This window comes from Hylobates moloch, unplaced genomic scaffold, assembly GCF_009828535.3.
Source record: "Hylobates moloch isolate HMO894 unplaced genomic scaffold, HMol_V3 SCAFFOLD_14, whole genome shotgun sequence".
NCBI classification, from domain to species: domain Eukaryota; kingdom Metazoa; phylum Chordata; class Mammalia; order Primates; family Hylobatidae; genus Hylobates; species Hylobates moloch.
This window is the reverse complement of record NW_026652289.1, coordinates 94,524,377-94,549,012: the sequence shown is the minus strand read 5'-3', so window position 1 is coordinate 94,549,012 and position 24,636 is coordinate 94,524,377. Positions and strand designations below refer to the sequence as shown.

General features: G+C 41.3%; 1 protein-coding gene across 9 annotated transcripts in view; it reads left to right on the top strand.

The window, feature by feature from the left end:
- Window positions 1-24,636, top strand: part of GABPB1 (GA binding protein transcription factor subunit beta 1) — an 83,267-nt gene that overhangs the window by 13,292 nt on the left and 45,339 nt on the right. Inside the window, exon 1 of one of the 9 annotated variants that reach the window (XM_032174087.2) lies at window positions 14,367-14,383. The exons of 6 other annotated variants lie outside the window; for them this stretch is intronic. The gene's annotated coding sequence lies outside the window, so the exon portion shown is untranslated. Of the gene's footprint in view, window positions 1-14,366; window positions 14,384-15,536; window positions 15,670-20,522; window positions 20,542-24,636 lie in introns of those variants that run through there. 2 more of the 9 variants (XM_058427303.1, XM_058427304.1) reach the window with 2 other exon arrangements.

Below are 24,636 nucleotides of genomic sequence, written 5' to 3'. Positions count from 1 at the left end.
TTATAATCCACACATTTTTTCAGTTTGTGAAATATTTTTGGTTAAAGATCTTGCCTTCAGTTTTTGTGTGTGTAGGTTTACAGTGTTGGTAATAATGCTGCATAGAAAAGACTTGTTTAATTTAGCAAACATCTGTTGAGTGGTATATTAGAAGCTGCTGGATACTAAAATACACATAAGAATAAGATAAACCATTAGCCTTTACTCCTATAAGGGTTAAAAAAAAAAGGTAAATCCTTGTCTGAATTCCTAAGGCTTATGGGAGAGGAAAGCTTATAAATAAATCATTTGTAATGTGATGGAATCTGTCTAATAATGGAAGTGTGTTAAGGCCACAATGAGAGAATAAAGAAGTGATTAATTCATTTTGCTGAGAAGGTCAAGGGAAACTTACCGGAGGAGGTAATGTCTGAACTGGGTTTGGAGGGAGCATAGGACTACTTAGGTAAGTTCGGGAGGGGAAGACTTCTTAGGCAGGATAACATACAAAGGAGTAGAATCATGAGGCAGAATAGCACATGAGGGTATTGTAGATAACCCTGTATTAAAATATAAATCCAAGGGGGAAATGGTGAGTGATGAGGCTGCAGTGAGGCACAGGTCATATCCTTAGAGGTCTGAGACGCGTTGGAGTTACCACTTATTTAATGATTATGCATATTAGGGGAAAATACTGTATAGTCAGAATTAACTTGTAGGAAGTTGCCATATGGGAAGTAAGATACCATCTCTCAATAATTCCAAAACAGTCAGTTTTTCCTCTAGTGATGAAATATATCACTGTTTCCTCAATTGTGCCCTAGAGGAAGATGGCTTACATTTATGGGCTATGTTGTACAAAATAAAATCTTATGAAACGTTAACTTATCCATTACAATGAGAAGTTCATTCCGTAAGATACATTTGAGAACTGAGACCTACTGAAGAAATAGATTCATGTTTCAGGCTCATGCTTGGACTTATGTTTATTAAGTAGAATGGTGAGTAGCCAACTGTTTAAATCATTTTCTTTTTTTTTTTGAGACGGGGTTTCGCTCTTGTTGCCCAGGCTGGAGTGCAATGGCACGATCTCGGCTCACCGCAATCTCCACCTCCTAGGTTCAAGTGATTCTCCTGCCTCAGCCTCCCTGGGTAGCTGGGATTACAGGCATGCACCACCATGCCTGGCTAATTTTGTATTTTTAGTAGAGACGGGGTTTCTCCGTGTTGGTCAGGCTGGTCTCGAACTCCGACCTCAGGTGATCCGCCTGCCTTGGCCTCCCAAAGTGCTGGGATTACAGGTGTGAGCCACCACGCCCAGCCTAAATCATTTTCAAGTTAAATATACATATGGTCAGTGCCACTCTATTCTGTAGGTGATTGGAATGCATAATTATATCTATATTCATTTTAGAAAGGTATTTTGATAAATTTGGCCAAACCACAATTTAAGACTTTATGACAACATTAACATTTAGAATATACAAATTTTAAAGCAAAAAATACATACAAATTTAAAACAGACTGAGAGGAGTATGCAACATATGTAATAAACCAGAAATATACATATCGCACTCCTACAAAGAGAATGAAATGGTAAAATAGGTAAAGAATATGAATAAGCAGTTTCGGAAGAGGAAACAGTGGCCAACAAACATTTGATAAAGATGCACGGTCTCATTAGTAGTTTGAGAAATGTGTATTAAAACACAATAATAGCATACTATGCAGCTATATAAAAAATGAGGAAGTTCTCTCTGTGAACTAATAGGAAAAGATCTCTGGCATGTGTTAAGCAAGAAAAGCAAGTGGGGAACAGTGTTATGTGGTAATGTTTTTTTTTTTTTTTTTTTTGGTGATTATAGAAATATTGGAAGGATACTCATGAAACTAGTAAAGGTAATTACTTGTTGGGGTTGTGGGTCTGGGGTGGGCCAAGGAGGAGCAGTGAGTAGTGTAAATACTTCCGTTGAGGATTTTCAGTGTATACATTTCTGTGTTTGGGCTTTTGAGCTATGGGAAAGTATTGCTTATTGAAAAAGGAAAAATATGTGAAGAAGACTTCATAGAACTTGACCACCAACTGTCTTAGTCCATTTGGGGTACTATAACAAAATATAAACTAATGACTTATAAACAATAGAAATTTATTTCTCACGATTCTGGAGGCTGGGAAGTTCAAGATCAAGGTGGTGGCAGATTCCATGGCTGGTGAGGGCCCATTTCCTGCTTTATAGATGGAGCCACCTTGCTGTGCTCTCATATGGTGAAGGGACAAAGCAGTTATCTGGCAGTAATTCCCTCCAGGAAATTATGAATGGAATGATAAGGTTTGCCCTCATGACCTAATATTCACTCAAAGCCCCATCTACTAATACCATCACCTTGGGGTTAGGATTTCAACATGTTAATTTTGTGGGGACACAAACATTGAGACCAGCTGTATGTAGAAGATGAGGGAGAGGGAAGAGTTGAAGATAACTCTCAGATTTCTAAATTGGGAAGTAAAGAGGGTGATAATATTATCAGGTAATGCAGAAGGAAGATTAGGTTTTGTCATGTGCCTGGGAAGTTCTGGACATGCTAACTGACAAATTCTTACTACTTCTTAGTTTAGTGTGTGTGGGTATAATTTATGTACTTTAGATATGGAACTTTTGAGCTTATCTTAAACATGAATATTAAGTAGTCATCAATAAATATTTTTTATCTGTAGACATTTATATTCTGGGTTAATTTTTAGAAAATAATGACTAATTTTATAGTCATAATAGGGACACTGATAAGCACAGGTGGAATGTAGATAGAGAAATAGAGAATGTGTATCTGATAAATATATAGCTTAGGTGGAAAGTAAGAACTTAATTTATTAACATGGTTTCAAGAAGTTTTTTTTTTTTTTCCGAGGTGGAGTCTTACTCTGTTGCCCATGCTGGAGTGCATTGGCACAGTCTCGACTCACTGCAACCTTTGCCTCCCAGGTTCAAGTGATTCTCCCGCCTCAGCCTACCAAATAGCTGGGATTACAGGTGCCTGCCACCATACCTGGTTAATTACTGGTTATTTATTTATTTGTTTGTTTTTTGAGATGGAGTCTCACTTTGTTTCCCAGACTGGAGTGCAGCAGAGCGATCTTGGCTCACTGCAACCTCTGCCTACCAGGCTCAAGCAGTGCTCCCACCTCAGCCTCCTGAGTAACTGGGACTACAAGCACGCACTACCGTGCCTGGCTAGTTTTGTATTTTTAGTACAGACAGGGTTTCACCATGTTGACCAGACTGGTTTTGAACTCCTGACCTCAGGTGATCTGCCCATCTTGGCCTCCCAAAGTGCTGGAATTACAGGTGGGAGCCACCACACCCAGCTGCTGGTTAATTTTTGTGTTTTTAGTAGAGATGGGGTTTCACTATGTTGGCTAGGCTGGTCTCAAACTCCAGACCTCAGGTGATCTGCCCACCTTGGCCTCCCAAAGTGAGATGTGAGCCACTGTGTTTGGCCTATGGTTCCAATTTAATGACATCTTTTGATGTCTGAAATTCAAAGAAACAAAAATACATTTGAATAAGGAAGTGATCATGGTAGATAGCTTATACCGTAATATTTAAAACGGAGGTTTAGGCCGGGTGTGGTGGCTCACGCCTGTAATCCCGGCACTTTTCAAGGCCTGGGTGGATCACTTAAGCCCAGGAGTTCCAGACCAGCCTGTGTAACGTGGTGAAGCCCCGTCGCTACAAAAAATAGAAAAATTAGTTGGGTATGGTGGTGTGTGCCTGTAGTCCCAGCTACTCGGGAGGCTGAGGTGGGAGGATCTCTTGAGCCCAGGAAGTGTAGGTTGCAGTGAGCTGACATCACGCTACTACACTCCAGCCTGGGAGACAGAGCTCTGAAACAAAAACAAATCTCTTTGAAGTTTAGGGAAGTTTATAACAGTACAGAAATATTTTTTTAATGTAGTATGTTTGGGAGTAACCGTATATAAGACACAGAAGTTTAACCTAATGGAGACAAGGAGTCATAACATGTTGGGTGCTACTTAAAACAAGCTCTTGGCCGGGTGTGGTGGCTCATGCCTGTAATCCCAGCACTTTGGGAGGCCGAGGTGGGTGGATCGCCTGAGGTCAGGAGATTGAGACCAGCCTGACTAACATGGTGAAACCCCGTCTCTACTAAAAATACAAAAATTAGCTGGGCGTGGTGGCGCGTGCCTGTAATCCCAGCTACTCGGGAGGCTGAGGCAGGAGAATCACTTGAACCTGGGAGGCGGAGGTTGCAGTGAACCAGGATCTCACCACTACATTCCATCCTGGGCCACAGAGTGAGACTCTGTCTCAAAACACAAAAAACAAAAAAAACAAGCTTTTGCTATATAATTTAGAGTTTAAATTTTTTTGAATGAATTACATTTCAGAATCTGATTTTTGAGGTTCTCATTTATCCATACTACTTTTACCTGAGTTTTATTTGGCCAGAGTCTAAAATTAAGTAAAAGAGGAGCACAGATAAAGCACATACTTGCAAATAAATGTAGTAGTTTTTTTCTGGATTTAAGTTAGTAAGGATTTGGGTATGGAACAGTAACGAAAAAGAACTAAGTAATTCTTTTTTTTTCTTTTTTAATTGAGACAGGGTCTGTCTCTGACACCCAGGCTGGAGTGCAGTGGAGCAATCTCAGCTCACTGCAGGCCTCTGCTTCTTGGGCTCTGGTGATCCTCTCACTTCAGCCTCCCAAGTAGCTGGGACCACATGCTCGCACCACCACACCTGGCTAATTTTTTGTACTTTTTGGTGGAGATGAAGTTTCTTCATGTTGTCCAGGCTGGTCTTGAACTCCTGAGCTCAAGTGATCTGCTTGCCTCAGCCTCCCAAAGTGCTGGGATTACTACAGGTGTGAACCACTGCACTCAGCCAGTACTTTTTGCTTGAGATTCAAAACTTTTAACCATTTATGTCTGAAGAGGAGAGAGTTTACTAGTAAAAGTTTACTTTTTAAGATTCTTTTATTGCTGGCTTAGTCTCTCAAAAAATGCTTTAAAAATTACAAATAATATTATAGAATCTCATAGCAGTTGGAGATGGTCTTGTTTATGTGAGAGTGAAAAGGGTCTGAAACTTGCTCTTCCGTCACCTCCAACCTGTGCTTACGTCTTTAGCCACTGTCCTTCTTGCTACTGAAGTCTGGAGCTTTGGGAAACACAAATTGAGAAATGCTGGATTGGGCTGGGCTAGAATTTTGGATGGGCTCTGACCTCTTCATATATATATAAAAATAAGTAATTTTTTCTTTTTGAGACAAGGTCTCACTCTTTTGTCCAGGCTGGAGTGCAGTGGTGCGATCATGGCCCACTGCAGCCTCAACCTTTTGGGCTCAAGTGATCCTCCCACTTCAGCTGCCTGAGTAGCTGGGACTACAGGCACACGCCACCATGCCTGGCTGGCCTGAAGCTCCTGAGCTTAAGAGATCCCCCTGCCTCATCCTCTCAGTCATGTACCACCATGCCTGGCTACATTTAACTGCTTATAATAGATTTGTGTGTATTTAATGGTAGTAAACCATAAAATAGACCAATATCTATATATATTTTATGCATTCTGGACATACCTAACTTTTTCTTAAGTTTTTAAATATGCAGTTCGTGAGTTTTGCTTTTGAGACAGTGTCTTGTTCTGTTGCCCAGGATGGAGTGCAGTGGCATGAACATGGCTCCCTGCAACTTTGACCTCCTGGGCTAAAGTGATCCTCCTTCTTCAGCTTCCTGAGTAGCTGGGACCACAGCTGTGTGCCACCATTCCTGGCTAATTAAAACATTTTGTTTTAAATTTTTGGTAGAGATGGAGTCTTACTATGTTGCCCAGTCTGGTCTTGAGCTCCTGGGCTTAAGCAGTCCGCCTGCCTCAGCTTCCTGAAGTGCTGGGATTATAGGTGTGAGACACTGTACCTAGGCTTGTGAGTTTTTTTTTAATTGTCAAAGATCTCAAAATAATTTTTTTTTTTTTTTTTTTGAGACAGAGTCTTGCTCTGTTGCCCCGGCTGGAGTGCAGTGGTGCGATCTTGGCTTACTGCAACCTCTGCCTCCTGGGTTCAAGCAGTTCTCCCTGCCTCAGCCTCCCGAGTAGCTAGGATTACAGGCACCTGCCCCCACGCCTGGCTAATTTTTGTATTATTTTAATAGAGATGGGTTTTCGCCATATTGGCCAGACTTGTCTCGAGCTCCTGACCTCAGATGATCCACCTGCCTTGGCCTCCCAAAGTGCTGGGATTACAGGCGTGGGCCACCATGCCCAGCCTCAAAATAATTTTCTAATATATTAAAAAAAGTGTGTGTGAGCAGACTGTGCAGTTCAAATCCGGGTTGTTAAAGGGTCAGCTATACATCAGGAAGGTCACTTCCAAATATATCTTGTTTCTGGATAATAGTGGCCTAGATTAGACCAGTCTTCTTCTTTTTTTTTTTTTTTTTGATTCGGAGTCTTGCTCTGTCACCCAAGCTGGAGTGCAGCAGCATGATCTTGGCTCACTGCAACCTTTGCCTGTTGGATTCAAGTGATTCTCCTGCCTCAGCCTCCTGAGTAGCTGGGATTACAGGTGCATGCCACCATACCTGGCTAATTTTGTATTTTTAATAGAGCTGGGGTTTCACCATCTTGGCCAGGCTGGTCTTGAACTCCTGACCTCATGATCCACCTGCCTTGGCCTCCCAAAGTGCTGGGATTACAGGTGTGAGCCACTGCGCCCGGCCGACCAGTCTTCTTTTTGAAGACAATTGAAAATGTTGGATAAAATATATAGAACATTACCTTTGTAGCTTTTTTTTTTTGGAGACGGAGTCTTGCTCTGTCACCCAAGGCTGGAGTGCAGTGGCACGATCTCGGCTCACTGCAAGCTCCTCCTCCCGGGTTCACGCCATTCTCCTGCCTCAGCCTCTCCAAGTAGCTGGGACTACAGGCGCCCGCCACCACGCCCGGCTAATTTTTTGTATTTTTAGTAGAGACAGGGTTTCACCGTGGTCTCGATGTCCTGACCTCGTGATCCGCCCGCCTCGGCCTCCCAAAGTGCTGGGATTACAAGCATGAGCCACCGTGCCCGGCCACCTTAAGCTTTGAAGAACTGGGAAGAAAAGGGAATCTGTTAAGCCAAATTCTGGAAGAAAGCCTAAAGCAGGAAGTTAACAGACTATCTGGAGAACTGAAGCCACTTTTGCCTTCAATATGTTTGCCGATATCAAGAAATTTAGGTTTCTGTTCATCAGTCTTATGGGGTGAGGTGGACAGAAATTAAGATGCAGAGCCCACCCAACATGTGGACATGTAAAGTCTTATGAGATATTCTTGCCTAATTAGGCTTGAGCTCCATATATCTACAGCTGAGAGGTAAGGATGAACCAGAACTAACCCCTTTTCATCACCTACCTCACAATCAAATATCAAGGAATTTCAAGACAAGTTGTGTTGGTACTGAGCAGAGCAGGAGGAAAAAAGAGAAAGGAAACAAGCAAACAAAAGTCTTTACAAAGCTGTGCCCATAGCATAGGTGGGAAAGGGAACCGTAAGCCATACTTAATTTAGGTTGGTTCCTGACTCCAGGTGCTTGTCAGAAGCAAATGCAAATGTGCTCCAAAGGAAGGCTTCTTCATCTTAGGCCTCCCCACAATTTTTCAAGGACAGTAATCAGCACATAGTCAAAGATAACTAGACATACAAGGAGACAAGGAACCATAGGCATGAACCAGTAGAAACAACAGACAACAGAAAAAGATTTTCATAGGCATCATATCATATAATTGAAAGATACTTAATAAAACAACCAAGCTTACTGTGTTTACAGAAATAAGTGACAAATTTGAGAATAGGGAACAGGAAATGATTGTTTTTAAGTGGCATTATAGTTTTGAAAAAACCAAATTGAATTTTTGGAATAAAAAATAACTGACTCAGGAGTTTGAGGCCAGCCTGGGCAATATGGTGAAACCCTGTCTGTACAGAAAATACAAAAAAATTAGCTGGGTGTAGTGGCATGCGCCTGTACTCCCAGCTACTCGGGAGGCTGATGTGAGAGGATCACTTGAGTCCAGGAAGTCAAGGTTATACTGAGCCAAGGTTGTACCACCATGCTGCAGCCTGGGTGACAGAATGAGACTCTGTCTCAAAAAAAAAAGGATAAAAGTAACTGAATTAAAAACTTAATGATGCAATTTGCAGCAGATTGGACACATCAGAAAAATTATCAAACTGGAATATAGATCAAATAAAATTATCCAGAATGTAGCATAGATGATGGCTAGAAGCAAAAAGTTGGGAAATATAGAAGACAGTGTAAGAGATATGGGGATAGAGTGAGAGAGTCTTAATTGGAATTCCAGAAGGAAAGGAAGAGAGAATGGGACATTTGAAGAGATGATGGCTAATATTTTCCGGAACCAAGGAAAGATACCAAACCAGGATTCAAGAATTTCAATGAATCCTAATTAGGATAATAATAAGTCCACACCTAAACACATTGTAATAAGGTCACAGAAAACCAAAAGTAGCTGGAGAAAAAGAAAACCATCAAAGGAGCAAGCATTAGAGTAATAGATGACTTTTCTTTTCTTTTTTTTTTTTTTTTTTGAGATGGAGTTTCGCTCTTGTTGCCCAGGCTGGAGTGCAATGGCGCAATCTGGGCTCGCTGCAACCTCCGCCTTCTGGGTTCAAGCAATTCTCCTGCCTCAGCCTCCCTGGTAGCTGAGATTACAGGCACCCGCCACCACACGCAGCTAATTTTTTGTGTTTTTAGTAGAGACGGAGTTTTACTATGTTGGCCAGGCTGGTCTCGAACTCCTGACCTCAGGTGATCCACATGCCTTAGCCTCCCAAAGTGTTGGAATTATAGGCGTGAGCCACCGCGCCTGGCTAGATGACTTTTCAGCAGCAACAGTGGAAATCAGCAGACAGTGAAATGTCTGCTATATGGAATGAAAACTGCCTGTCAATCTAGAATTTTATGCCCAGTGAAAATATATTTAAAGAATGATGGTAAAATAAGGATATTTTCAGATAAAAACAACTTGTCACCAACATCTCACCTATGAAAGATCATTTAAAGCAGCACTGTTCAATAGAAGTTTCTGTGGAAATGGGAATGTTATTTATTTTTTTCTTGAGACAGGGTCTCACTCTGTCACCCAGGCTGGAGTGTGGTGCAATCATGGCTCACTGGGCTAAAAATAATATATTTCTGGATTAAGTAATGTGATAATGTGATGATAATGTGATCACTCAGGTGATCCTCCCACTTCAGCCTCCTGAGTAGCTGGGACCACAGATGCACACAACCTCGACCTGGCTAATTTTTTAAATTATTTGTAGAGACGAGGTCTCGCTATTTTGCTCAGGCTCAAACTCCTGTGCTCAAGTGATTCTCCCACCTCAGTCCTACAAAGTGCTGGGATTGTCAGTGTGAGCCACCACATTGGGCCTGGAAATGTTCTTTTTCTGTGCTGTCCAATATTGTAGTCACAAGCTACATAGGGCTATTGAGTACTTGAAATATGGCTAGTGTAGCCAATAAACTGAATTTTTAGTTTTACTTAATTTTTATTAAATAGCCACATGGACCATATTGGACTGTATGTTTTTAAAGGATATACTTAGGACAGAATGAAATTGATCCCAAATCACAAAATGAAATGTATGAAGAGTAAACTAAAGGTAAAGAAAATGATACATATTTAGAGAATGAAAATGAATATGGATTGCATTAAACATAGTAAAAATATCTAATGGATTAAAAACAAGGGAATAACAAGTAGGACAGGTAGAGTCTAGGATTTAAGGTCCTTGTCTTACCTAGAAGGATAGTAATTTAAAAAAAACCTCTTTGTTATGGAAAATTTTAAATACGTAAAAGAGAAGAGTATAATGAATCCTTATGTATTTATTACCCACCTTCAACAGTTATGAATTCATGACTAAAGTATTTTTATATATATCCCACGTATTTTAAAGTCCTAACATTCACATTATTTAACCCATAAGTATATTGTTCTTATAAAAGATACGGGCTTAAAGTATAATACCAGTATCATATACAGAAAAAAATCAATAATAATATCTTAGCATTACATACTTAGACAGTATTCACATTTTCCCAATTAACTAAAAAAAGATTTAAAAAATTATATTTGGTTTCTTCAAACAGGAATCCAAACAGGGTCTACATATTGCATTTTGTTGATGTGTTGCTTATGTCTTTTAAAATCTATAGATTTTTTGGGAAAAGAGAGAATAAAGATTTTGATTAGACTTTACTACTTGGTATAATTTCTAGAAAACCAATAAAAGAACAGAAACAGAGGGTATGACTTCCAAATCAGTAGAGGAAATAAATAGAATGTTAAAAAGAATTGAGGTAAAAGAAGGCAGCAACAACAAAGGAGAGAAAAGAAACTGGACAGGGGGCTGGGCACGGTGGCTCACACCTATAATCCCAGCCCTTTGGGAGGCCGAGGCAGATGGATTGCATGAGGTCAGGAGTTTGAGACCAGCATGATCAACATGGTGAAACCCCGTCTCTACTAAAAATACAAAAATTAGCAGAGTGTGGTGGTGCATGCCTGTAATCCCAGCTACTTGGGAGGCTGAGACAGGAGAATCGCTTGAACCCAGGAGGTGGAGGTTGCAGTGAGCCGAGATCATGCGACTGCAGTCCAGCCTAGGCGACAGAGTGAGACTCTATTTCAAAAAAAAAAAAAAAAAAAACAACCAAAAACTGAACAGGGAACAAATGGAAAGCATAAAATATGATGTTAGATTTAACTTAAATATATAGTAATTAAATATAAATTGTCTAATAACCACACAGGTATCATCCAGGCCTGAGGTGCCTGCAGTTCTTGCCTGGAATAATTTTCTAACTAGTACGCTTGCTTCAGTTCTTGCTTTCCACTATGTATTAACCAAATGATAACAGGAGTAGCCTCTTAATAATGTAAATCACATCACAACACTCTCCTGTTTAAAACTTTCTGACAACTTGCTAGTAATCTCAATAAAATTCACTCTTTGCTAGTGCCTGTAAGGCTCTATGTGATCCAGCCCATTCGTATTTCTATGATTGCATTTCCTGTTATACTTCTTCACGGTAGCTCAGGGCCCTTACATATGCTGTACCATTTCCCTGGATCACCAGGGTCAGCCAGAATTCTTAGTTCTAAGCAGTCAAATAATCTCTGGTTAATTTAACAGAAAAGGAATTTATCACAGCAGGAAGCTGCTACCACTACTGTTATTGGAATCTGCTGCCACGTTTGCCACAAAGGGTTCTACACACTCTTGGCTTTTTTTATGCACTATCTTCTACATTAAGGTCCAGCACAGATGCTTCTCTTGTGGAGTGGAGGTCATATGACTGTACCCTTGCCTTATGGGAATCAAGGAAAGCAAATATTCAGTAGTAGGCAGAGGTTTCTGCCTTCTTTCAATATGCATATGGAAGGGAATTCCCCAAGGACAAGAAGGTGTTTTGATGCTAGGCAACCAAGAGAATGACTTGTGCGTCATGATGCTTCCTTTGGATCCTCCCTAGGTTTGCTTTTCCCTTTCATTCCTGTTTCTACTCACTTGTCACCTCCTCAGAGAGGCCTTTTGTAATCACTTTCTCCAAAATGGCAATTCCCTATCCCTAATCTAGTACTCTTGTTTCTGACTTTGCCTTACTTTTTCTTCATACCATTTATCACTGCCACAACCACCACTACTACTACTATTTATTTACTTCTTTATTGCGAAGCTCTTACCCCAGAACATAAGCTCCTTGCTCTTCATTTACTCAGTAAACGTTTGTTTGTTGAATGAAGGAGAAACATAGATTATGCTATATATTGCCGAGGAAATTTAAGAGCTCATCTTAGAAAGTTTTGTTGGAGAAAAGATCTTTTAAAAATGGGCTTTGATTGAAGTATAGAATTTGGAGAGAAAGGATGTAACCATTCTAAACTGGGAAAATAGCATGAGGAGAGACATTGCGTCTGGAATAAGGTAAGTGTGTATGGGATGAGGAAGGAGAATTGTTTAAAATCAGATTACTGTCAGGGCCCGATATTAAGAGAAAAATGGATGAAGTAAATGTGTGAGGCAGTTGATAGAAGGACTCAAATTGCAAGGTGAGAGCTTGTGATTGCTAGAGTAAGAGATAACTAGTTTTTTTTTTAATTAAAAGTATATGATGGTATTTTCACATAGCCGAGTACTATGCAGCTGTAAAACAGAATGAGAAAAATCTCTATGCAGTGTTTTCCAGGATATATATTAAATGGGAAAAAAAGCAAAGTACAGAACAATGTGTGTTTAGTATGTTCCTTTGGTGTGAGAAGTAGGGAATGGTGGCTGGGCGTGGTGACTCATGCCTGTAATCCCAGCACTTTGGGAGGCTGAGGCGGGAGGACTGCTTGAGCCCTGGAGTTTGAGACCAGCCTGGGCAACATGTCAAAACCTCGTCTCTCCAAAAATTAGAATTAGTCGGGTGTGGTGATGCGTGCCTGTAGTCCCAGCTACTTGGGAGGCTGAGGTGGGAGGATCGCCTGAGTCTGCGAGGTCGAGGCTACAGTGAGCCATGATCATGCCACTGCATTCCAGCCTGGGTGACAGCATGAGACCCTGCCTTCAGGGAAAAAAAAAAGTAGAGTGGAAGGGTGGAGAATAAGAATAAGAGTGTGTGCAAATTTGTTCATGTTGCAAAGAGAAACACTGAAAAGACAAATTAGAAACTAATAAAATTGTTACCCTATGGTAGAGGGTATGGGGAATACATGAAGTAGGGATGGAAATGTGATTTCTGAGTGTGTCTTTTTATTATTTAGTTCTAACTTTTGAATTATGTAAATACTTTACACATTCAGAAACTATAGTAACATCAAAATTTTTTTTAATCCTTAAAATTGAAGACAAACTCGAACAATTGTATCCATGTGTATATCAAAATAGTTATTTAAATACATGGAGAAAAACTATTTCAGGTGACTTTGGAGCTTAATACTAAATGGCATATATGCTAAGGATAAAAGAACTGCAAAAAAACCCCCAACTTTATTCATTTTATTGCTAGTTGTAATATTAGTATTTTAATTTTGACACCATATGATATGTATTGTAGGATAAAGGCAGTGAGTCCTTATGTGAATATATTACAAATCAATAGAGATACAAGTATAAAATCAAAGAAGCTAAGCACAAAACCTATAATTTTGAACCTGAATTATAAATGTCAATATGAATTCATCATTTATAATACACATTTCTTAATTCAATCCATATAAATTTGTTCCTTAGCTCTGTCCACTAAGAGGACCTAGAAACACTTTGTCATCTTGGTAGATGTGAGCTCTTCTAATACCCTAATTTTGGTCTTTAAATACTTGTACTTGAAAGAATCCAGGACTCCTTGAAGAAATGACTGATTCTGAGTCTAGAGCAGGGGACATGTGTAACCTGGAATATCTTGTGCCAAAACCAGGAAAGCTTTCAAAGATGGAAAAGCCAAATCGAAAAGGCTCTCCTTGGCCAAAATTGGGACAATTTGAACATCAGAAGAAATAAGGAGAATAATTTCTTGAGAAAATGATTATATAACAATAAATAAAACATATAGAGGTGGCTAGGTGGCTATTCTTTACTCTGAAAATTGGTAATGAAAAACAATTATATATTTGAACTGCCTTTTGAGTGGGAACCATTTTATATTTAGTGAGGGATGCCAAGTAATGTAGAAGGAATTAAAGAATTTGAAAGTGGCAATTTGTTACAACCTGTTATGAATAATTGATTTGGGCGAGGATCATTAATGGGTGCTAAAACTGTTAGACAAAAATGTTTGATTGGGAATTGGATATTCCCATGGAGCCAAAGTATGATTCCACAGATTACTAGCTGGCCTCAAGCTAAAAGAATATAACTTTACATTGGAAAGATTAGACTATCACTAACCTAGCTATTATTCTTAGTATCATTAAAAGTGATCCAAAAAAGATGTGCTTCCTGATGTGCTTCAATATCAAGCATGTTGCTATTGACATTTTTTGTCTAAAATATTAAATCTGAATTTTAATTAACTTCAGAGACTTTTAGTTTGTAAGACATAGGGAAGATCAGGAAATTACATGCTATCTTGAGGAAGCAATAAAAAAAACTCAGTATGAGGTACAGATGAACTGACCATTCTCTTCAACAAATCAATGTCATGAAGGAGAAAAACAGGGGAGAGGTAGATGGGAGAAAGGGTAAGTGTCCTAGAATAAACTTGATTTAGAGATAGAGTAACCAAATACAACTTGTGTAAGCTGTAAAGTACAATTTTTTTTTTTTTTTTAAGAAAGGAATAGGATGAAGCAAGATGACCAGCTTTTAATTTAGAATGTCAATGATGGGTATATAGGTATGTATATAATCAAACACACAAACACACTTATACAGTATATATTATATGTATGTATATTTTATGTATTTGAAAATTTGTATAATGAAAATTTAATTTTTTTGTTTATAGGCACTTAGGTTACTTGGAGTTTCTTTTTTTTTTCCTGTTACAATAATGTTTTTATAAACATATTCCTTTCCTTGTTTATGTGTTTAAGAGTATACCAAGATAGGGTAGCTAGCAGTGAAGTCCCTAGGTCAAAGAGTAGGCACATCTTTTTTTTTTCTTTTGAGATGGAGTCTCGCTCTGTTGCCGGACTGGAGTGTAATGCCATGATCTCAGCTCACCGCAAACTCCACCTCCTGGGTTCAAGCAATTCTCCTGCCTCAGCCTCCTGAGTAGCTGGGATTACAGGCATGCACCACCACGCCTGGCTAATTTTGTATTTTTTTTTTTTTTTTTGAGACAGAGTCTCGCTCTTTCACCCAGGCTGGAGTGCAGTGGCGCGATCTTGGCTCACTGCAGGCTCCGCCCCCCGGGGTTCACGCCATTCTCCTGCCTCAGCCTCCCGCGTAGCTGGGACTACAGGCGCCCGCCACCACACTCGGCTAATTTTTTGTATTTTTAGTAGAGACGGGGTTTCACCGTGTTAGCCAGGATGGTCTCGATCTCCTGACCTTGTGATCCGCCTGCCTCGGCCTCCCAAAGTGCTGGGATTACAGGCATGAGCCACCGCGCCCGGCCTAATTTTGTATTTTTAGTAGAGTTGGGGTTTCTCCATGTTGGTCAGGCTAGTCTCAAACTCCTGACCTCAATCTGCCCACCTAGTCCTCCCAAAGTGCTGGGATTACAGGCATGAGCCACCACGCCTGGTCATCCCATCTTAAACTCTACTGGAAGTTGATAAATTGTTCTTCAGAATGATTATATTGGTGGGGATTTTGGACAAGGGAATCATGAGACATATGTCTTCCCTACCAGATGGTGAATTCTTTAAGGGCAGGTACTGTGTAGAGGTTCAAATATAGAAATGTTTGATTGAACACAGTTGTATTTTAGGGGGATTGCCTGGCAGCAGGATGGAGAAACTAGAGTTAATTCAGCTGAGAGACTATTGTGATGTGTAAGGTATGAGGCAATGAGTCTGTAAGACCAGAGGTAGTAGGGAGGAGGGGATGAGTATGAGAACTTCTGAGAAGAAAGGATCAGAATGTATGCATTCTTTTTTTGAGCAGAATATTGATGGTTCGTTTTTGTGACTTACAAGAACCAGCAGTTTATTGGCTTCATTTTGTAGGAAGCAGGTAAGTTATACTTCTCTGATTAAATCAAAGGCATCTACTGGCTAATTCCAGTAGAGTTCTAAGAAGCCTTTTCTTTATTTTCTACTTGCACTCTTTTCAAGCCTCCATTTTTTTCCTGGGATATATTCACGTGATTTAAAAGCAACTGGTAGTTGAATTGGGCAAAGGCACAGTCAGTGGCAAAGATGAGGAGGATTTAGTAGAAGCCATGGGCCCCCTTCATTGTCAGATGAATTTGTGAAGTCTTACAAGGATAAAGGCTATCTCCTCGTATGGTTTTTAGAAGGAAAGCGTATTCACCACCATAACGGGCAATTCATCATGTGCAGTTTTTCTTTCTTTTTTTTTTTTTAAGACAGGGGGTCTTGCTCTGTTGCCTAGGCTGGCATGTAGGAGTGTGATCATGGCTCAGTGCAGCCTTGACCTCTCAGGCTCAAGCAGTCCTCCCACCTCAGCGTCCTGAGTAGCTGGACCACAGGAGCATGCCACCAACCCTGGCTAATTTTTGTTTTTCATTTTTTTTTTTGAGACGGAGTCTCACTCTTGCCCAGGCTGGAGTGCAGTGGCGCGATCTCGGCTCACTGCAACCTCTGCCTTCCGGGTTCTAGCGATTCTCCTGCCTCAGCCTCCCCAGCAGCTGGGACTACAGGCGCATGCCACCATGCCCAGCTAATTTTTTTTTATTGTTTATTAGAGACGGGGTTTCACCATGTTGGCCAGGCTGGTCTCAAACTCCTGACCTCAGGTGATCCACCCACCTCAGCCTCCCAACGTGCTGGGATTACAGGCGTGAGCCACCATGCCTGGCTCTTGGCTAATTTTTAAAAATTTTTGGAGAGATTAGGGTTTCACCATGTTGTTCAGTCTGGTCTCAAACTCCTGGGCTTGAGCGATCTTCCCACCTTGGCTTCCCAAAATGCTGGGATTATGGGCATGAACCACCATGTCTGGCCTAGATGAAATTTTTCTAAAAGAATCTGCTTGGCTAGGCATGGTGGCTCATGCCTTTTGGCACTTTGGGAGGCCGAGGTGGGTGGATCACCTGACGTCAGGGGTTCGAGACTAGCCTGGCCAACGTGGTGAAACCCTGTCTCTACTAAAAGTACAAAAATTAGCTGGGCGTGGTGGTGGGCACCTATATTCCCAGCTACTTGAGAGGCTGAGGCAGGAGAATCGCTTAAGCCTGGGAGGCAGAGGTTGCAGTGAGCTGAGATCGTGCCATTGCACTCCAGCCTGGGTGACAGAACCAGACTCTGTCTTAAAAAAAAAACAAAAACAAACCCTTATATCTTATTTTAAAATGTTATGACTTCTTGCATATTCTGAAGTTAGTGGCTTCAAGAAGTTTGACCAGGCCGGGCGCGGTGGCTCACGCCTGTATTCCCAGCACTTTGGGAGGCTGAGGCGGGTGGATCATGAGGTTAGGAGATCGAGACCATCCTGGCTAACAGGGTGAAACCCCGTCTCTACTAAAAATACAAAAAATTAGCTGGGTGTGCTGGTGTGCACCTATAATCCCAGCTACTCAGGAGGCTGAGGCAAGAGAATGGCATGAACCCAGGAGGCGGAGCTTGCAGTGAGCCAAGATCGTGTCACTGCACTCCAGCTTGGGCGACAGAGCGAGACTCCATCTCAAGAAAAAAAAAAAGTTTGACCAATGATTCTAGAACAGCTCTCTCCAGTAGAAATATCAGATCAGTGAATCACAGATGATGATGGGTTTTTTTTTTTCTCCATTCTATATCCGCAGAAACAGAACCAGACAGAGAGGGATGAGATTAGCACCTGGGTCACACAGCTGATCTGTGGCAGAGGTGGAGTCTCAACTTCTGGCTTTTAGCCGGGCCTTTTTTTTTTTTTGGCATAACATCATATTGCCTTAGTGCCCTCAAAATATTATTTGTCCAGTTTGTAGTTACTGACTATTGGAGGCCAAGTCTTGATCTAGGCCCACTTACCATGGGATACACTTGTCCCTCTTCCTCATGGAAACAATTTCATCCTGACACTCTCAAAGCACATTTTATCCTTTACTGACCTCACCTTTTTTAAATCACAAAATTTACTTAGAAAGACCTGACATTTAGAGTCAGAAAGGAACACACATTACTGAACACCTTCCTTGGGCATGGTGTTTCTAGGGAGCTACGCAGGTCTGGTGGGGCCAGCCCTCTAAAAAGTGGAGACAAGAAACAACCTACTCATAATCCCACAGTCTCCAAGGAGCCAGAGATTCTTGGGTCTAGCTAACCTCCTTTATTTTCTAAACAGCAAGTACTATAACCTTAACTTGTGCCCATACAAAGAACCACAGAGGCCAGGCGCGGTGGCTCACACCTGTAATCCTAGCACCTTGGGAGGCCGAGGTGGGCGAATTGCCTGAGGTCAGGAGTTTGAGACCAGTCTAGCCAACATGGTGAAACCCCGTCTCTACTAAAAATACAAAAAAATTAGCTGGGAGTGGTGGCATGTGCCTGTAATCCCAGCTACTTGGGAGGCTGAGGCAGGGGAATTGCTTGAACTCAGGAGGTGGAGGTTGCAGTGAGCCGAGATTGCCCCACTGCACTCCAGCCTGGGTGACAGAGTGAGACTCTCTCAAAAAACAAAAACAAAAAAAAAGAGCCACGGAGACATTGGGAGCATTCAGGGCAGTGGATCACTGGAGGGACTTCAAAGCCAGGGGAGCCCACCTTTGAGACTGAATTTCTTACTAGCTTTGTGACCTTGGTCAGGTGACTTTTCCAAACCTTGGTTTTCCCATCTGTAAAGTGAATATAGGCAGTACAGCCCCTCTCTAGAACTGTGTGTAGGGAAATGGTGCTTGGGCACAGAGCACTCAACGAATGCAGATCGTTAACAGTGGGAGACAACAGTAACTCAGATTTATTGAGCACTTACTGTTGGCCTGGCGCTTGCCGTCAATGAACTCATTAAAAATTTTTTTTTTTTTGAGATGAGGTCTCATTCTGTAGTCTAGACTGGAATGCAGTGGTGCAATCCCAGCTCACTGCAGCCTTGACCTTCCTGGGCTCAGGTGATCCTCCCATCTCAGCCTTCGAGTAGCTGGGACCACAGGTGTGCGCCACCTGCCCTGCTAATTTTTATGTATTTTTTGTAGAGACAGAGTTTTGCCATGTTGCCTAGGCGGGCCTCAAACTCCAGGGTTCAAGCAGTCCACCCATCTTGGCTTCTCAAAGTGCTAGGATTACAGGCATGAGCACCACACCCAGCCATTTTTTTAAAATTAAATTTTAAATTTTATTTATTTATTTATGAATGAATGAATTAGTGACAGGATCTGACTCTGTTGCCCAGGCTGGAGTGCAGTGGCGCAGTCATGGCTCACCGAAGCCTCAAACTTGTGGGCTTAAGCGATCCTCCCGCCCCAGCCTCCTGAGTAGCTGTAGCTGGGACTACAGGGAGACACCACCATATACAGCTAATTTTTTTTTTTTATTTTAGGGAGAGATGCTGTCTCTCTGTGTGTTGCCCAGGCTGGTCTTGAACTCCTGGGCTCAAGGGATGCTCCTGCCTCAGCCTCACCAAATACTGGGAGCAACTGTGCCTGGCTAATTGCCTCTAATCCTCAGAACAACCCTGTGATAGAGGTTGTGCTATTACTCTCGTTTTACAGATGTGTAAACTGAGGCGTAGAAAGGCTGAGTGACCTCTCCCTGCCTCACTCTGGGTCCTCAGCCACTTCTTGCCTCTGCAGGTGTTTGTTTTCTTTCCCTTAGGCAGGGATAAAAAAAGGGCATCTATGTTGTCTTCTGGGGCCTGTAGTGAGAGTAGTGCATTCTATTAATTATGATTGGTTTTATTGTCATGGCTCCTAAAAATGATGGGCTAGCAGGGACTACTGCAGTACCAAGGTTTCCCATTTCCCCCATGGGCCTGATCCTAGGGTAGCAGCTTCCCATTCCCCTGCAGTGGTGCCTGTAGCCACAGATTTAATTTAAAAATTTCTGGTAGCCGCTGTGCAGTACAGTCTCGAACTCCTAGGTTCAAGTGACCTTCCTGCCTTAGCCTCCCAAGTAGCTGGTACTGCAGGTGCACACCACTGTGCCCAGCAAAATTAATTTTCGTAATAGAGTTTAATCCCTTATATCGAAAATATTATTATTATTTTTGGAGACAGGGTCTCACTCCTGTTGCCCAGACGGGAGTGCAATGGTGCGATCACGGCTCATGGCAGCCTTGACTTCCTAGGCTCAGGTTATTCTGTCACCTAAGCCTCCGAACTTGTTGGGACTACAGGCATGTGCCACCATGCATGGTTGATTTTTTTTGTATTTTTTGTAGAGACCAGGTTTTGCCATGTTGCCCAGGCTGATCTTGAACTCCTGGCCTCAAGCAATCCACCCGCCTCAGCCTCCCAAAGTGTTGGAATTACAGGCATGAGCCACCGTGCCTGGCCCTTCCAAAATATTGTTTCAACAAGTAATCAGTATAAAAGTTATTAATGAAATATTTTACATTCTTCTTGATAGCAAGTCTTCAGAATCTGGTATGTTATATTTATAGCACATCTCAATTTGGACTAGCCACATTTCAATGCCCAGTATCCTTGTGTAACTAGTGGTTACTGTATTGGACACCTCAGTTCTTTTTTTTTTTTTGAGACGGAGTCTCGCTCTGTCGCCCAGGCTGGAGTGCAGTGGCGCAATCTTGGGTCACTGCAATCTCCGCCTCCTTGATTCAAGTGATTCTCCTGCCTCAGCCTCCTGAGTAGCTGGGACTACAGACATGCACCACCATACCCAGCTAATTTTTTTTTCCTTTGTATTTTTCACCATGTTGGCCAGGGTGGTCTTAAACTCCTGACCTCAAGTTATCCTCTGGCACTGGCCTCCCGAAGTGCTGGGATTACAGGTATGAGTCACTATGCCCAGCCTGGACACCTCAGTTTTAGAATATACGCATTTGAAACCTTTGAACTCAGTTTGGTGTGCTGATTTGGTCTACTGTCATTGAGGGTGGTCCTGAGCTGATTTTGCTTTGTAATATTATTGCTAGTTATTAGACAAGTTCTGGCTTCCTGCCTAGATTTTTCTATGCTAACTTGGCAGGTCCAAGAGTAATTCTGAGGGTCTCAGACGAAGCCAGTATCTACATTTATTATGTTCACAGTTTTTTCTTTTGACTAGAAAACCGAATTGACCTCAGATTTTTTTTTGGTCACATCTGTCAATTTGAGTTGCTGCCAATAAAAAGATAATATTCAGGCAAGTTCCAGCCTTGTTTAGTTATAAGAAATTTTGTTACAACAAGGCTGACTTAGGAATTCAGTAAGCATTCTATTATGGTATTTCCTAGGGTTTGTGAAATTTAGATTACATTAAAAAAAGGCAAATGTTAGGACGATTTTGGTTCCAAGTGTTTCTGGAGTTTCCACTGTGTGCCAAATATTCATTCAATGGATTAATATTTATTGAGCTTTTTTTTTTTTTTTTTTTTCTGCGACGGAGTCTTGCTCTATTTCCCAAGCTGGAGTGCAATGGCGCGATCTCGGCTCGCTGCAACCTCTGCCTCCTGAGTTCAAGTGATTCTCCTGCCTCAGCCTCCTGAGTAGCTGGGACTACAGGCACCTGCCACCATGCCTGGCTAACAGAATGCCCGTTTAATGCAGACTTTAAAAGTGATAAAAGGGTTGCTGCATCTTTTACTTCTTAAGTCTTTCTCTCCTTATGTGGTGGGATGTCCTCAGGTTATGGTTACTGAAAGAAAGTTATCCTAGAAGGAAGCTTTTCATCATCTTTGTGAGTATGATTTCATTGGAACTGGTCTTGACTTTTGGAAGATATAGCTCTGAGATCAAGGTTCTGGCTATGGGGATTGGAGACCTTGTGGAGAAGCAGTTATTCTTGTACACTGATAGTGGGAGTATAAGTTGCTACAATCTTTTGGTAGATAATTTGGCAGTGTCTAATCACAATTAAAATGTGATTTTAAACAAGTCTAGCAATCCTGCTTCTCACCATAATTTCTAGAATAATGCTAACTCGTATGTATTGCAGCACTATTTGTAAAGGTGAAAAATTAAAACAGGATCATATAATTAGTATACTGTGTGTATTTCTTTCCTATTCCTGTTGTGTAATAATTTCCTATTTGCTATAACAAATTACCACAACCTTACTGCCTTAAAACAACATAAATTTATTATTTTATAGTTCTGGAAGTCCGAAGACCTAAAATTAGGATTTCGGCAGGACTATTCCTTCTGGAAGCTTTAGGAGATAATCTGTTTTCTTTCCTTTTCTAGCTTCTAAAGAAGGCATGCATTTCTTGACGTGTGACCCCTTCCTCCATCTTTAAGGCCAACAGCATAGTATCTTCAAATCTCTCTCACTCTCTCTCTGATCTCTGCTTCCTTCCTCCTGACTGTGACCTTCTGCTCCCAATATCACATCTCCTATTCTGATCCTCCTGTCTCCCTCTTATAAGAACTCTTGTGATTACATCATACTTGGATAATCCAGGATAACCACCCTAGTCGGGATCCTTAATTTAATCATTTCTGCAGAGTTCCTTTTGCCATGTAAGGTAGCATATTCACAGGATCTGAGAATTAGTATCTAGACATCTTTGGGGGAGCATTATTCAGCCTGTCACACTCCATAGTACTGTGCAGCCACTAAAAAGACTGTGTGTACGGACACAGGAAGATTTCACTGATAAAACGAGAGGATTGGCCGGGAGTGGTGGCTCACGCCTGTAATCCCGGCACTTTGGGAGGCCAAGGCAGGTGGATCACCTGAGGTCAGGATTTTGAGACCATCCTGACCAAAATGTTGAAACCCCATCTCTACTAAAAATGCAAAAATTAACCGGGCCTGGTGGTGGGTGCCTGTAATCCCAGCTGCTTGGGAGGCTGAGGCAGGAGAATTGCTTGAACCAGGGAGGCGGAGTTTGCAGTGAGCCAAGATTGCACTATTGCACTCTAGCCTGGGCAACAAGAGCGAAACTCCATCTCAAAAAACTAAAATGAAAAAAAGAGGATTGCTTGTGAATGGGGAACAAAGCAAGTTGCCAAACAATTTAGTATGACGCCCTTTTTGTGTGTTTTTTAATTTTAATTTTTTATTTTTGCCCACCCGCCTGACCGCTTTGTGTGTTTTTGTTTAAAAAGAAGTAAGCATTGTGTGTATGTGTTTCTAATATGCATAGAAAAGATCTGGAAGGATGCACACTATAAACATTTAGATAGTGGTTACTTCTGAGAACACAAGGATGTGTTGAGATGACTTTAAACTGTATAATTCTTATGTACAGTAAACGTGTTTGTTTATTGTGATTTTACTTATGTATTTATGTATTTATTTATTTATTTTTGAGACAGAGTCTCACTCTGTCACCTGGACTGGAGTGCAGTGGTGCGATCTCGGCTCACTGCAACCTCTGCCTCCCGGGTTCACAACGATTCTCCTGCCTCAGCTTCCCGAGTAGCTGGGATTACAGGCGCCTGCCACTATGCCCAGATAATTTTTTGTATTTTTAGTAGAGACGGGGTTTCACCATGTTGGCCAGGCTGGTCTCGAACTCCTGACCTCATGATTTGTCCGCCTCAGCCTCCCAAAGTGCTGGGATTATAGGCGTGAGCCACCGTGCCCGGCCCTGTAATTTTTATGAAAGTATACATGCACAGTTCTGACTTATACGTGGGAGCTAAACAGTGGTTATACATGGACATACAGAGGGGGATAATAGACACTAGGGAGTCCAAAAGCGGAGAGGGTGGCAGAGGGCCAAGGGTTGAAAAATTCCCTTTTGGGAACAGTGTTCACTATTCAGGTGATGGGCACATTGAAAGCCCAGACTTCACCACTATGCAATATATACATGTAACAAACTGGACCTGTACCCGCTGAATCTATAAAAATAAAAACTTTTTTTAAGGAAGAAAAAAATTATATGTGCACATAGTTGAAAAAGTAAAAAATATAAACCATCATGAAAATCCTACACTCAGTTGTGTTATTTCTTCCCACCCCAGAACCCTCTTTCCCAGAGGTCTCCCTTTTATGAATCTTTTAGCTCTTCATATTTCTAAATAACAAATGTATGCTATTTCTTGATTTTTTTCCACATTAGATACCTTTTGACTTCCTACTTATGAAGATGAGGCTTCAGCTGTTTTAAGCCATTCCTATGCATATTTTCCCTCACCATTTATCTTTTCAATAGGATTACACTGAAAATCTTGCTTTACATTACACCCCAGGAACTATTATTCTTAGCTAATCCACGCCTATACTATAAAGGAAATGTGTGTGTGTGTGTGTGTGTGTAAAGGAAAAACTGTACAAGAGACATGTATACCTTTATGGTATAGTTTTTTTCTCCCTTGTGAAAAATAGTCTAGTTTTTTCTTTTCTTAGTTTTCTTGTATCCGTCATGTATCCGTCATTAACCCATCCCAAACTCTCCACTGACATTCATTCTCTTCTTAGGAGACTTACCAGCCTGTCTTTTCCTTGGAGATCTCCTTCCTGGAACCCTGTTCTCTGGCTCCCATCTGGGTTTGCTTTCTAGGTCTGTGTCACAGCTGTTGTCTTGGGGTCTCCCTTCACCATCATTCTGGGTACTCTCTCCTATTCTGTTTATGTTGGATCCTTTATTTCCTGAAGCCCTTGATTATTCTTTCTGGTTTACTCTTGGTTTTGGTGGAACACGTCATCTAGTGGTTTTCTGAAAAAGGGGTATATGGGAGATACGTATATGGATATAATATTTGAAAATATCATTTATTTTAAAAATAAAGGGGAAAAAAAAGCTCCATTAGGTAAAATGGGCATGGAGGAAAAAATCCAAATATACCAGAGTTCATGTGATGATTTTTCTTTTCAAAGGAATTACACCGGGAGACACTAAACTTAAATCCTTGGAGGACATGCCCTTTATATCCCAGCAGATTCCCAGTGTTGTTCAACTTAGAACACAGGAAGAATTGAGAATAAGGGTCTG